General features: G+C 39.5%; 1 pseudogene; it reads left to right on the top strand.

Moving 5' to 3' along the window:
• LOC103216243 (ATP-dependent RNA helicase DDX18 pseudogene) overlaps positions 1 to 10,743 on the top strand; it is a 59,454-nt pseudogene extending 48,711 nt beyond the window's left edge.
• The last annotated feature ends 4,765 nt before the right edge of the window (positions 10,744 to 15,508 follow it).

The following is a 15,508-nucleotide window of genomic DNA, read 5'->3' on the forward strand; positions in this document are numbered from 1 at the left end:
CAGAGGTATCTTTTATGTCCTAGTCTTTGTAAGTGACGTGCTGTCACCTCTACCATATTCTCTACATTAGAAAGTGAGTTACTAAGTCCCACTCACATTCCAGGCAAAAGACATCAAGCTCCATCTCTTAAAGAGAGGCATAGCAAAGACTCTGTGAGGATATAGTAAGACTACCACAGGCAGCTGAAGAACAGCCTCTCACTCCATCCTGAAGGAGTCTGCCTTAGGGCATCTGTCCTTATTGAAGCAATGAGTGTGGGGAAACAAGTTGTTTCCATATGGAAAATTATACATCAATTTCCACTTTGCCATTCAGGCAGGAAATACACCTGGACTACTCTCTTCTATTCTGCTCCTATCTTCATAGGATAGGAACTATGATTCTTGCAAATAACAGCCTGGGGAATGCTTTGCATGTTTTATATTTACATGCAATTGTGGTAATATCATGGAAGTAAAGGTATTCCAGGGCCTATTCTAATGCCTTCATTGACACGAGGGTTCATTTGGTCAAGTCGCCTGGACAGGTGTGCTCTTTCTTGTATTCCATTTTATTATGCATCTTTCAAAACTACAAACTTGAATGGGCAGGATGATAGATGGGGCTATGCTTCAGGTCAAGGGAGATCATAAGATGCAGAAAAAATTGCCATCTGCAAAAAGCAAAACTCAATGAAGTGAAATGCAATCCTGAGTAACTGTTTCTCAACTTTAGTGAGGCATTGCAGAAAAGATGCAATTACTCATTCATCTGAGAAAAGGAAACCTAGGGTGCACCGAGTTCAGAAACCTAAAAGAAGATCTGCTAGAATTTCTAACTTAGGAAATACCAGGCTTTAGGATGAAGTAGCTAGTTCACTGACAAGAAGGTGGGGGTCCCTCCCTTCTAAGAAAAAGGGTAGAATTGTATCTGGTTCTGGATCTAATTCAACTTGACTACTTAGCAGTAAAGATAAATTGAACCCGAAGAGAAAACTGAATATCACATTTTCCTGGCAAGTCCTTCAATGGGCTTAGTGTGTTTAGATTTATGAGGGAGTGAATGACCTTCTCTGCCACAGTTTTTCACATTTTCGTTTTTCCAGGACTGATTTTCCATCTGGCCTAACCAGAGTCTGAAGTTGCTGAATCAAGCAGAGCCAATAGGTCGGGCTTGAGCTGGCTGGAGCATGCACAGAGCTGGGAAGCACAAGTATGTTCCTTTTGTAAAGGGCTATCAACCAGATGCCTCCTCCTCCCTCCTCCCAGCCGGCCTCAGATCACGGCCCTGAAAGAGAAGACATCCTGTTTTTCTAACTCAAGAGACACCACTGCAGGGGGAGCAGTAGCACGCTTGGGGGCGTTTTCCACTCAAGAAGCTGGCTATGGGAAGAGGCGGGATGGCAGTATTAAATGCAAGAACATTGTCAGACAGACCTGGTTCCTATCCCAGAATCCTGGGTTGTTGGGGGCGGGTGGGAAGGGTCAGAGAAGGCCAGATGCTACTCATCCCTAGCAACCCCAGAGAAAATGTGGAAGAGCAGTGCAAAGTTTCCACATACTCGAGAAGAGTTCAAGAGTAGCAGAGCACTGATAAACCCAGGTATCCAGCAGAAGTGACAAAAGCACATTATAAGAGAAAGCCGCAAGACCAGGTGAGGTAATGAACATTGCTGGAGTGCTAGTAACCAGAGGCGGGATACCTCTCAGGAGAGGCAGGCTTTGCCAGAATGCCACGTAGGCTACCCCACACAGGTGCCATCTAAAGGAGATGGAAGACAATAGAGAAAATCCAGAATTAACTGAATTTTTAACATGAAAAGACTGAGAAAACACAGAGGTTTTCTAGAAATGATTAATGTTGCATGTTATAATGTTAAGTAAATTAAGTTACATTATACAAAATAATATTATCTAGTTTGCACACTCAAGTTTGTGGCTTAAGAAAATTCAAACCTGCTTATCAACGTCCCATTCTCTGCTGTTCCTACGGCTTACCCTGTATTTCATGCAATACAAAGGAAGATGGCTGTTTGGGGTTGCTGTGTCTCTTAACAATTAAGGAGATGGCTACGGCCAAGTGTGAAGTGACAGCACCAGAAAGTTTTCTACACCAGAGGTCAAAAAACATTTTCTTTAAATGAATATTTTAGGCTTTGCCAACTATACAGTCTCTGTCGCAACTCTTCAACTCTGCCCTTATAACACAATACTTAAATGAATGGGCCAGGCTATGTTCCCATTAAATTTTATTTATGGAAACTGAAATATGAATTTTATATCATTTTCCTGTTTCACAAAATATTATTATTCTTTTGATTTCTTTCAAATATGTAAAAACGTAAAAACTATTCTTAGCTCATAGGCCATGCAAACACAGGTGGTAGACTGGATTTGACTACTGGAAGTAGTTTGCTAGCCCTTATTTTTGGCTGGTCACTGATCTCCACACCATAGAAGGAATTATTGTATTCAGGGTCATGGCCCTGGATAAAAAAGTCCACCTGCTTAGGAAAGTGCTCAGGAGATAAAAATCCTCCTGGGAACCACAGAATCTTTTTTTTTTTTTTTTTTTTACATCTTTTTCTCTTCCATTGTCCTGTGGCTTTTCACGTGGTTTCAAGACAAGTGTCAAGCTTTACATTTGACTTAGAAAAGTCACAACTCTTATTCAAACTCCTGCTGTGGTGGCAGAAGACACCTGGGCTCTAAGCCCCAGGAAGACAGGGACTGTGTGTCTTTTTCCTTGCTACTGTATTGCTGGGATCTAATGTAGCATCTGACAGAGTAAGGCACTAAATAAATGTTTGTTGATTGAATGACTAAGTGATTAAAAAGTACTTTTAAAGCACTTTTTTTGTGGGGGGGGGTGTTTTTTGGTTTTTGTTTTTGAGATGAAATCCCACTGTCTTGCCCAGGCTGGAGTACAGTGGCACGATCTCAGCTCACTGGAACCTCTGCCTCCCAGGTTCAAGTGATTCTCCTGCCTCAGCCTATCAAGCAGCTGGGATTACAGGCGCCTGCCACCACGCCTGGCTAGTTTTTGTAGTTTTTAGTAGAGATGAGGTTTTCCCATGTTGGCCAGGCTGGTCTTGAACTCCTGACCTCAGGTGATCCGCCCGCCTCAGCCTCTCAAAGTGCTGGGATTATAGGCATGAGCCACCGTGCCTGGCCTAAGCACTTTTAAAAACTGTTTTGTTACTCCATCTTACATGTGTTATACAACCCTCTCTCTTTAAAAATGTCTATAACAGTGATTTAGAATTCAGAAGACTCATCATGCATAAATAGATTTCCTTCAAAAGCTGGACAAAAATTTTATGTCAGTGTGAAACTGCAAAATCATTGTTAGCTATGTTTAAAAGAAAACCTGTTTGCACCAAGAAGTGAAAGAAAAGTAACTGCAAATATCAGAGACTGGTCTTAGTAAGGAAGCAGCCACCTGGGCCTCTCTCCTGACATTAATGTTGTGCCTTCCATTTGGCCTATGGAGGTGGTTTCCACCATTATGCCCACGACATGAAAAAGCTACCTGGGTAACAAAAGACTGGGAAACTTACCAGAGACCCACGACATGGGAGGAGCTGATGCTGAAAATCCTTCTGCTCTGTTCCAAGCTGGCAGCTTCTCCCCCCATTAAGCCACACAACATCCAGGCAGAACAGAGCAAACTCAGAGAAAACCACACAGCTTTTGGCTGTCTGGATTCAGCATTTTATCTGAACAATCATCTTAGCTCTCCTTTTAAAGTTTTCTTTTCTTTTTAAAATCTCAAGTGAATTTGCAAAGGGAGGTATGAGAATGTGGGGGAATTGGGGATGAAAACTAGTGTGTGGTACCAAGAAGAGGCAAAAGAAAAAGATCAAAGATTAGCTTTCCTAAACTGGGTGGCACCTTGGCACTGAATCCTGGGAACAGATGCTGGCTGATTTGAATTAAAAAAGAGCAAAAGTAACCAAAGATAAGAAATAATTGGCTAAAAAATACAAAACCATACTTCTGACTAGGGACAATAAAATGTTCCAAGCAGATGTTAGAATAACTGACTTTTAAAAACCAAGCTCAAAGAAAACAGGGAAAGAGACTCATTGCTAAATATTTTTCCCTCAATTGTGAATTAAGATGTGGTCAGAGGAGAAGAGACCCTTTCCAGAGTCTCAGCAGGATAAATCAACCTTGTGGAGGCCTTTGTGTTCCTGGAGAATGATGTCAGAACCCACCCCAGGAAGAAGAAAGAAATGTTTGCACTAAAGGTCACTTGAGAACTATAAAGAAAAATGCTATTTGTAATGACCTAGAAAGACTTCCAGGAAGAAGAGGAATCAACTCACTGTTTTGGAATCAGTGGGGAAAAAAACAACAAAACCTTTCTGGTGAAAAACATTCTGAGGGTCATTTAGACATTCTAAGAAAGTCTATGAAACTTTGAGAGAAAAGAATCCAAGAGTAGGATTATGGGAAAATTATATTTTATTGTTTAACTGTTTAAAGCATGTTGGGCATTTACATATGTGTTGGTCATACAAAAATAATTGGAAAGGTTTCTGGCAGTAAGCAGAAGGCAGGGACTGATGGTCTATCTACCCTATTTACTGCTGACCCTGAGAATCCTTGGGGTAATCAGATATGCGTGGCTCACAGAGATATCCAGGGGTTTAGAAGAAAGAACACTAGCCTGTGAATCAGAAGACCTGGCGTCACATTTCAGCTCTATTGCCTTCTAACAGGAGAACTGCTGCATGCCATTTAACCTTTCAAAGCTTTAGTCTCCTTATCAGTTAAGTGAAGATAATGTGTGTTCCTTGTGGGAATATTGTTAAATGCAGTCCCTATATAGAATATACACATAGTCGGAGCTCAGTAGTAGTAGACTTGAATCTGTTGCCTCAGAATTAACTTACTTGCTGTCTATACTGTGCACTCACTATGTGTAAGTCTGTTATTCACACTGTCTTGGTTTTCCCAACAGCCCTGTGATCGGGGGCAATTGTTATCCCCTTTATACAGATAAAGTCACTGAGGCTGGAGAGGTTAAGAAACTTGCTAGTGTTAAGTGGTCAAGCCAGGCAGCCTGGCTCCAAGCCCCTGCTCTTATCTGACCAAATATGAAGGGAAGATTTACTGAACTTATATCATCTTCTTCCTCTTTGTTTCTGTTATGATGCAGGGAACAAGATGAAGAGGTTTTCCTCTCCCAGAAGCATAAAAAGCTACTGACCTCATCCCAATAACAACAGTTAAAGAGAATGACTTTAAATACAAAAGATACAGTAATAATGACACTTTACGGGCCAGACAGTATTCTAGGTGCTTTATTATATGGGCTGATTAATTAATTTAACAACTTTCTGAGGTAGGTGCTACCATCTCCACCATGTTATGGGAACTCAAGCAAATGTGCAGAGCCCTTGGAGCTCCAAAGACTGCTTTCAACCATTCTACTATACAGGCTGTCCAACACTGGGCTCTCAGAGGCAAGCCAACAGGCAATTATGGATGCTGCCTTGGCTAGATATCAGGGGTGGAAGGCGTATGGTCAGTAATGTAGTCTCAGGGCAAACTGTGAATTGAAGTTAAAAGAGAAGTGATATTTATTGACAGCTTATAATTTAAGTGAGTAGGAATATTTTAAGTTAATAATGCCCTAACTGGGGTTCCAAGTCCTTGGACTTCACCAAAGAAAATCACAGGGGTTTGGGAGCTATTTTTAATATTTCAAAAGGCCTATTAGTGTGTCACGAATCATATAAAATACAGTCTTTGTATATGGCAACAGAGTCTTAAAGAAGAAAACTTTTAGGGAAAAATTCATTTTTAGACTTGAGCAAATTTTCAAGTATTCCTAATTCTGGAAACAAGTGAATTTCTGTCCTTTCAGAGTTGAAATAATCCTTATGCATGTCAAATTTACCCTAATAGAGAAGATACTCATTATCAAAGCAAATTCAACAAGACTCAAAGACTTCAGGAAAGAAGTTGCCGGCAGACATGAAAGGCAATTTTAGCCATTTACTTAGAATTGCCAGTCACCGTAGGAGCAGAAGAGGCATTTTTCTGCCAACTGGTTGAAGCTTGTGCCAGAATGATCCTGCTGTTTTTTAATTGTCCTAAAAGCTTGTAGCCAGCAATTTCCCTGCCAAGTCTGACCTCACTTTCATGTTTTTTATAATATGCAGATCACGAAGTGTCCCATTCAGAGGGGGAAAACAAGAAATTACTTCTTCATCCTTACTCTTGAAGCCCATCACATAATCTGTATTATGTCTCTGTAAAATAATACATCAATGGCCATCTCAAAGCCTTCTGTGCCATTTTTTAATACCACTGTCCTTGCGTACCTTTGAACATATGATTAATCCTCACGGCAAACTTACAAGGTAAGAAAGGGGACAACAGTGTTACTCCCATTATGAGTGATAAACCGACGGAATTATGACGGATGGACATACAAATCTATGTGTGGTGTATTAAGTTGCAAGCTGCATAATGAAATTTAGAGTATGCTCTCATTTTTTGGTATAAAAGAAAAGGCATGTAACTGTGTACATGTGTGCATGCATATGCAGGTGTGTATAGAGGTGGGATATAAAAGCTCACAAAAGATCTTGTGATATACAAATCTAGTTACTTCCTAAGGTGGTAATATTACCTCCTAACAGTTACCTCCTAAAATGGGAGTGAGTGAAAGAAGCTACCGAGAACGTTCACTATTATATCTATGCACCTCTGTATTGTTTTAATGTTTTGCAATAAGCATATATTGTTTTTACAATGTCAAAAAGAATTTTTAGAAAGAGAAAAGGTTTAAAGTCGGTGATAGATGTTCTCCACAATCAACAGCCCTATCTAGTTTATTCCATTGGATTCAGATTTTCAGAGCAATTTTAAAGAAACATTCGGAAAACCTTCCTCAACTCTGGAAGAAAATAGCTGCTTGGTATTTGAGTCTTGGAGAAGCAACTTTCTACTTAATGCTTTTTGGGGGCCCTTGCTCCCAGATGGAATGGAGATTCAGTTGGGATGACCAGAGGCTTCCATCAACCAACACCTTGGGTTCATGGAGTTCTTTGAGGAGCAAAACAAATATGTAAAGAATGGGAATGCAGAGCCGTACTGTGTGGCCCGGCAGTCTAGGCACTGCTTGGACAGCATGTCTCACCAGATGATGAAACTCCTGAGCAAGAAGATGGAGAAGCGGAACCTCAAACTGTGGCAGCAAAATCTAAAGTTGTAGGGGGCCTCAAATCTGACCCTATCAGAAACTCAAAATGGAGATGTGTCTGAAGAAACAACGAGAGATAGAAAGGTTAAAAAATCAAAACATTCTATAAATGCGGCCTTATCAGAAACTCAAAATGCAGACATTTCTCAAGAAATAGTGGAAAATGTAAAAGTTAAAAAATCTCCCCAGAAATCCACCATGTGAACCAATGGAGATACAGAAATGCAGTCTCCCAATTCAGAATCAAAAAAGAAAAAGAAGAAGAAAAAGAGAAAACTGGTGAATGATGCTGGGCCTGATACAAAAAAAACAAAAACTGAAAACAAAGGGGAATCTGAAGAAGAAAGTGCCAAGACTCCTAAAGAAACAGAAAATAATGTGGAGAAGCTAGATAATGATGAAGATGACAGTGAGGTGCCCAGCCTGCCCCTGGGACTGACAGGAGCTTTTGAGGATACTTCATTTGCTTCTCTTTGTAACCTTGTCAATGAAAACACTCTGAAGGCAACAAAAGAAATGGGCTTTATAAAAATGGCTGAAATTCAACATAAAAGTATCAGACCACTTCTGGAAGGCAGGGATCTTCTAGCAGCTGTAAAAACAGGCAGTGGTAAAGCCCTGGCTTTTTTCATCTCTGCGGTTGAACTCATTGTTAAGTTAAAGTTCATGCCCAAGGATGGAACAGGGGTCCTTATTCTGTCACCTACTAGACAACTAGCCATGCAAATTTTTGGTGTTCTTAAGGAGGTAATGACTCACCATGTGCACACCTATGGGTTGATAATAGGTGGCAGTAACAGATCTGCTGAAGCATAGAAACTTGCTAATGGGATCTACATCATTGTGGTCACACCAGGCCGTCTGCTGGACCATATGCAGTATACCCCGGGGTTTATGTATAAAAACCTGGAGTGTCTGGCTATTGATGAAGCTGATTGTATCTTGGATGTTGGGTTTGAAGATAAATTAAAGCAAATTTTTAAACTTTTGCCAACATGCAGACAGACTATGCTCTGTTCTGCCACCTAAACTCAAAAAGTTGAGGACCAGGCAAGGATTTCTCTGAAAAAGGAGCCACTGTATGTTGATGTTGATGATGATAAAGCTAATAAGCTAATGTGACAGTGGATGGTCTTGAGCAGGGATATGTCATTTGTCCCTCTGAAAAGAGATTCTTCTGCTCTTTACATTCTTTAAGAAGAACCAAAAGAAGAAGCTCATGGTCTTCTTTTCATCGTGTATGTTCGTGAAATACCACTACGAGTTGCTGAACTACATTGATTTGCTGTCTTGGCCATTCATGGAAAGCAAAAGCAAAATAAGTGTACAACCACATTCTTCTAGGTCCGCAACGCAGATTCGGGAACACTATTGTGTACGGATGTGGCAGCAAGAGGACTGGACATTCCTGAAGTCAACTGGATTCTTCAGTATGACCCTCCAGATGACCCTGAAATATATTTATCGTGTGGGGAGAACAGCCAGAGACCTAAATGGGGAGACCATGCCTTGCTCATTTTGCACCCAGAAGAATAGGGTTTCCTTCATTACTTGAAACAATCCAAGGTTCCATTAAGTGAATTTGACTTTTCCTGGTCTAAAATTTAAGACACTCAGTCTCAACTTGAGAAACTGATTGAAAAGAACTACTTCCTTCATAAGTCAGCTGAAGAAGCATATAAGTCATACATATGAGCCTATGATTCCTACTCTCTGAAACAGATCTTCAATGTCAATAACTTAAATTTGCCTCAAGTTGCTCTGTCATTTGGTTTCAAGGTGCCTCCCTTTGTTGGTCTGAACATGAACAGCAATGAAGGCAAGCAGAAAAAGCAAGGAGGATTTGGCTACCAGAAAACTAAGAAAGTTGAGAAGTCCATAATCTTTAAACACATTAGCAAAAAGTCATCTGCAGCAGGCAGTTCTCTCACCTAAGACGTGCCTTTCTTTATCTTGAGTAACTTTGTACTAAAATGAATTTTTACCCCTTGATCTAACAGGATTTTTGTAGCATTTGGAATTTGGACTGGTCTGACAAGAGTATAAATTGACTTGGGTTGCAAGCACTGAGCACTGTTACTTCTATCAAGTCTCTTTTATTTTTGGGACATAAAACAGGTTTTAATTTTCTTGGTTGCCCAAGGACAGAGCAAGGAATGTCTGCTGTTTCTTGTGATGTTATAATACTTTAATTTTAAATCTCTCTCCATCATACACACAAATGTATGTTATTGTTTTACTATAATTCTTTTTGTACCTTTCCTTCTCGGTTTGTGAAGATTTCTGTGGCATGGGTTGCTTTGCTCACTGCTGTAAAAGGTGACCTGGTGTACTGGGAAGCTGGTGGTCATGCAGAAAAGAGTCTCAGGTTATTTTTTGTTTTCAGTTATTTCTTGGACATTGAGAGTACCTAATGACTCCTCCTGAAAATGCTGTAGTATGAAAGAGCAAAGAGCTTTGGAAAATACCTAAGAAGCACCTTAGGATTAGGGTGGCATTTCTTTTATAGATTCTTGATTTTAAAGCAATGAGCCTTTCTCAGGTGTTTTGTTTTTTAAAACTACAGGTTGTAATTTGAATAAAGTGTCACTAACAGTCATAACATCTGATGGGTGTGGGGTAGGAAGAGGGTGGAATTGAGATGTTTGAGCCTCGTTTACATCAATAGAGGTATAATACACGCATTTCTTCATTTGGTAACACAGCAAAGACTTTAAAAACACGCATACAAAGAATGGTGATGCTCCTCATTCAGATTTCTTTAACTCAAGGTGGTTTGGATTTTGGTGAGCCTTTTTGCTCTGTACAGTACACGGGCAACTGCCTTGTCTTAGAGCCAAGCCATCAGACAGTGCCTAGCACATATTAATGTTTGCTTCTTTCTGAGAAAAATTACCTCTTCCAGTCCCCGAAACAAAGAAACACATTTGTTGTGAAGATTGAAAATGAACAAAGTCAGAAAGAAACAGCAAAGTTAGATGGGTTTTTTGTTGTAGGAGCACTTGATTTCTAGTGTGTTTTGTATAATATATAACTACAAAATAATAGATTTTGTAGCAATTCAAAACGAAAGTTTCTAGCATCACTTTGCTGTTGTGCCAGTTAATCATAGAATCCCATTAAATGTAAGTGTGCTAATATCTAATGTAGAGAAAACTGTTTGGTAAAGAATATTCCAGTAGGAAAAGAAAAGAACAATCTTCCACTTCCGGGCTTGGCCATTATCACACTGGTGAGACGTGTTCTGGGCTTCCAACCTTGACTGCTGGGCTCCCGGTTTGGCTTCTTGGATTCCTAATTCCTCGTGTTTAGTAACTCTCTCCAGAATCATATTTTCCTTTTTGTTTTTCAATTCCAGAAGTAATGTTTTTTAAAAGACAAAAACAAAGGGAGGAATATTTAATTACTGAGCAGAAGTAAATACGATTGGCATTTTGTACCTAATCTAATTTTTATATGCAAGTTCATGCTTTTTAATTTTTTATCAAAAACGAAGTCATCTACCTACTACTTGTAACCAGCTTGTTTTATAACATGTTATTTTCCTGTGTCATTAAATAATAACTTCAAAAAAAAAAAAAGGAGAATGCAGTCTTCATTATTTATTTAGATTTTTGTACAAGTCTTTGATATGGTTCCATAATAAAGGCAGTTTGGGGATGATAGTCTACATAGCAAACTCCTTCCATCCAACTGGGAATGTGACCAAGGAATGACGGTGTAGTAGAAATAACAAAAATTTGAATTTTGACAGACTTTTATTCACATCCTAACTGCTATTTAAGAGAGGTTTGGCTTCAGACAATCTACTTAGTGTCTCTGAAACCCTGCTCCCTCTACTATAAGATAGAATAATAGAGAGATGAAAGGTTATATGTAAAGGGCATCGCATAATACCTGGCTCATGGAAGGTGGTCAAAAATTCCTAGGCTAATAAAAAAGTGTAAATGATTTTTAATCTATATCAACATTTGTAGTGAACAAATAAGAAAACTTACAATTGTGAAAGATTGGCAGGAGATAGTGATGATTCTGTCCATGGTATAGTCACTCCATCATATTATCTATCAGGCCAGGTCAATCCATCACACTGCAAAAACTACTTGAGATGTATATCTTACTGAGGAAGAGCCAATAGTGTCAACTCTGCATATGAAACACCCAGCATGCAAAAACTAGAAAGTGATTCATTTGTAGATTTATTTGTAATTGGGCCGTGTTTGCAATTGGAGGTGTCTAGCTCCGGCATCTTCTCAGACATTCTGCATCAAACAGAGATGACAAAATCTATTAAATTTATTTGAAACATTTCTCTGATGACTAGACTTGGCCATGGAGAGTGAAAACCAACCAAAGGGAAATTTCTTGGTACTTACTGAATAACAGGCACACACTGGTGACTGAGGAGTTCCAATGTGCAAATCCAGAGAAGACACTTGAAAGGAACGAAAACAAACTGCATTTGTAGGAAGATAGGTTTTGAATTCTCCAACATAGCCCTGGAAAGACACCTGGATGTCTGTCTTTCATTCACCTCGTATTTGTGAGCAAGACACCACCTTAGGTCCTATAGGAGGTTTAAAGACTCATAGTCTAAAAATGAGTCTTATAAAATTACAGAGGACAGTGACTCACTAGGTCATCTAAGATTCAAATGCACTGATTGTAATCATCATTAAACAGCTTCCCTGGAAAGTGTTCTCTGTAATGCTTCTACCATTAGCTGATATCAAATGCCATGCTTTCACATGGAAGAGCCGTAAGTCTTGCAATAAATCATCAGAAAGATACAAAAGGGGATGATGAAGACCCTCTTTGAGACCATGTTCTTGGTACTGAAGTTCTTGCTCTATAATTTTTCGTCTCCCTGCCTACGGATTGACCACCAGCAGCACTACTCTCAAGTCAGTGATGTGGAGAAGTGACTTTACAAGAGTGTGAGGACTACTGGGACATTTTTAAAGAACGCCCATCTTAGGATGAGGGCAGTTATTAGAGTCCAGCCCCTTCCTTCTTCTGTCTGGCTTTCTAAATCTGAATTTTTCTTCTTAATTCCACTTGATTCTGTATCTCTCCAAATACTGAAGACTTTCCCTTGGCTGTCCTTGTCCTGAAGCAGTAAGACTCTCTGATCTGCCCTTCAGAATTCCCACTCCCCAGATCCTAGGAAAATGGGAATCTTGGGTACTGTGAGGAGCTGCTAATTGGATGATGATACTCCCTTGTCAGCACACCCCAAAATTTTCCCATAGACTAGCTTCTCAAAGGCATCATTTTCCATACCTTCTGTTGTTTTTCATGATTCTCTCTTTCCCATAATGGCTGCCAGCACCCAAAGCCTGCATTCCATCTCAAAGCTTTTGCCCAGTCAGTTTGAAACTCCAACACAAATTACACTTTATTGATTTAAACTGTTAATTGGTGGCTTGTGTTCTCATGATGCCTCCATGGCCACGAGTGAGTCAATTCACTTCTCTGAGCTCCAGGTGACTGGATGAGGAAAACTCCATCCTTGACAAAGTCATGTTCATTGGGCACTCACATGCAAACACACATACACACATGTAATTTCAGAATGAGTTAAGAAGGTAGTTTGCATTTCCAGCTTCATTGTTTACTAGAATGTATAATCATGGGCAAGTTAGTTCTCTGAGTCTCGGTTTCTTCATCTGTGAAGTGGAGAAGATGACACCTATTTCTATGTTCTATGAGTAGGGAATGAAATCATGTGGGAGAAGGACTTAGAACTGAGTCCAGGCTCAGAGAAAGGATGATTCACAAATATTAACATCTAAAAGTATTTTAGCATCACTAATAATCAAAGAGTTCAAGGAGCAGGAATATAGGGCTGGCAATATCAATAAAATTGTAAAAAACCAAAATGGCCCACAATAGGCGATTGGTTATATCTGGACACAGTGGAATGTCTTGGAAATTTCAGGTTACAAAACACAGGGAAAGTTTTAGTAAATGTCTGTCCCCATTATTGCTTTTCTCTCATTTATAGGATCTTGCAAGTGCTGCGTGCTCTCCAAAGGCCCCTGCCCACCCTTCCCCCCACCACCCTTATTTCCTTTCTTCTTTTCTGTCATCTTAACTAAATGATTCTTCAGTTTTCCTCTATTTTTCTCCATTTGCAATGGAAGTGATAGAGGGCTGCAAAGAGAATGGATTTGTGTACTTTAAATGTACCACTTCCCACTAACTAAGAAATTATAGCAGCTGTACCTATACTTCTTTAGCCTTGGTAGCCAGTAAAAACAATATGATTAAACTGTAGAGCTGACCCTGAAGTTCACTGAAACCAGTCTAACCATTTAAATCATAACTTTCTGAACAACTTTTTATTGCCATCACATCATATTCTTGTGAGGAAAAGCCAACAGCAATATTAGATGACTTCCTAAAAATATTTTCTCAAACATTTTTTTCTGTGAAAATTATACTATAGGAAAAAATTGTGTATAATTTTAATATCTCTTTTATTTTTTCTTAAAATTTACTTTGATTTGGCTTTCCTGTTTCACGTTTATTCTAGAAAATTGGAAATTACAGAAAAATATTTGGAAAAATTAAAATTATTCATAGTTACACTTCCAAAAATAAATATTGTTGATATTTGGAGAGTATTCTTTTTAAATGCTTTTATTTTGAAAGCTAAGAACATATTTGCATATATAGTTTGTGACCTGATTAGTTGATATTTTATGATGCCGATACAGTTTTTTTGTTAACAGAAATTTCCAAGATATTCCATAGTATCCAGATTTAACCAATTGCCTGTTGGGGGCCATTTTGGTTGTTTGCAACTTTATTGCTTTTACCTGCCCTACATTCCTTCTCCTTCTTCCTCATTGATTATTAGCGATGCTAAAATACTTTTCTATGTTTATTCACCATTAACATGTGTGAATCATCAGTTTTGACCATTTTAAGTATCTCTTTTATTTATTTTTATAATGATGGTGGTGGCCATAATCACGGTCTTCATTGTGGCATGTGGGGACCAGGAATTGTCAAGGCCAGGTTAGTTCAGAGACCCAGGTGAAGAAGAGAATTGCAGACAAGAACCGATCTGATCTCATTCCCAGCACTGACCTTCCCAAAACTCTGGGACCAGGTGGTGTTGAAAATAGTTGTTTTTGATGTCACAGAAATCTATTGGAAAGTGGACTTCCAAGCACATCCAGTCCCGGTATGTATTCTGCAGTTGAATGAGAAGCTGCAGTTGAATGAGAAGCTGCAGTTGAATGAGAATCTGCAGTTGAATGAGAAGTCATGGGCCTTCTGAAGACAGCTTTAAGTTCAGCTAGAGGAATGAAATCCTAGGAAATAGTGAAATAAAACACAAAACATATTTTAAAATTCGTAAATAGAAATTGTTCCTCAAGGGAGGAATTAATTTTCTTCTAAATTATTCCCTTTTTGCCTGGATTGTTACCTTGCCCCAGGTCAGCTCTCTACATGGAAATCTTCAGAGGACAGAGAATAGAAAATAAATACTCATGCTCCAAATTTGGGCTTATACACCAACCAGGACCTTTTCATGGCCACCTTTCCTGCCAAGCTCACTGATAACCAGGTTTCACAAGTCAGGGAAGGCCAGTCTAACTTGGAGGACAATTAGAGAGGTTGGTTCTTTCCCCAAGGAGAAAAACCAGTTATTTTACCTGTCACCCTAAAAAGTTTCTGGGATGTCATCTGGTGTTATGTCCTAGCCTTGATGTTCCATAACCTCTACAACTTTTGGGCACACAAAAAATTCACATAATCTCATCTATAAGAACATCACACTCTTGAACTTAGAAATGAAATCTTCAGCTTCTTTAAAACTCCCACTGCACAGCAGCTGCTCTAATCTGTCAGACTAGGAGTCACTCTGAAGATGTATTGCTTTGCTAGGTGCAAGTCCCTGGAGGGCTGGCAGTCCCCTGGAGGGATGGATGTCATTGACAGAAGGGAAGGAAGTGGGCTGGAGCAAAATCAAAGGCTAAGAACTTGAATCGAACATGAATTAGCTTATGCCAGCGCCCACTCAATGCCCTCCTCTAACCCCATATCACTTTGAGTAGAAGCTAGTGTTCTTATGATGGCCTACGAGGTCCCCCATGATCTGGGCTACAATACTCCTTGCTTACCTCTCTCTCCTCCCTTTCCTTCTACTATCCACTCCACTCTCTGCACACAATGTCCGAGAGTGGAACAAAGCTGCTCCCCCTGCCTATAAGAATGTGGGGTCAGCTTGAAAGCTAAGGCTAATCCTGAGAGCCTAACAGCTGGATGCTATCAGATAGCTGCATTTCTAGA

The sequence above is a fragment of the Chlorocebus sabaeus genome, chromosome 9, assembly GCF_047675955.1.
Source record: "Chlorocebus sabaeus isolate Y175 chromosome 9, mChlSab1.0.hap1, whole genome shotgun sequence".
NCBI lineage: Eukaryota > Metazoa > Chordata > Mammalia > Primates > Cercopithecidae > Chlorocebus > Chlorocebus sabaeus.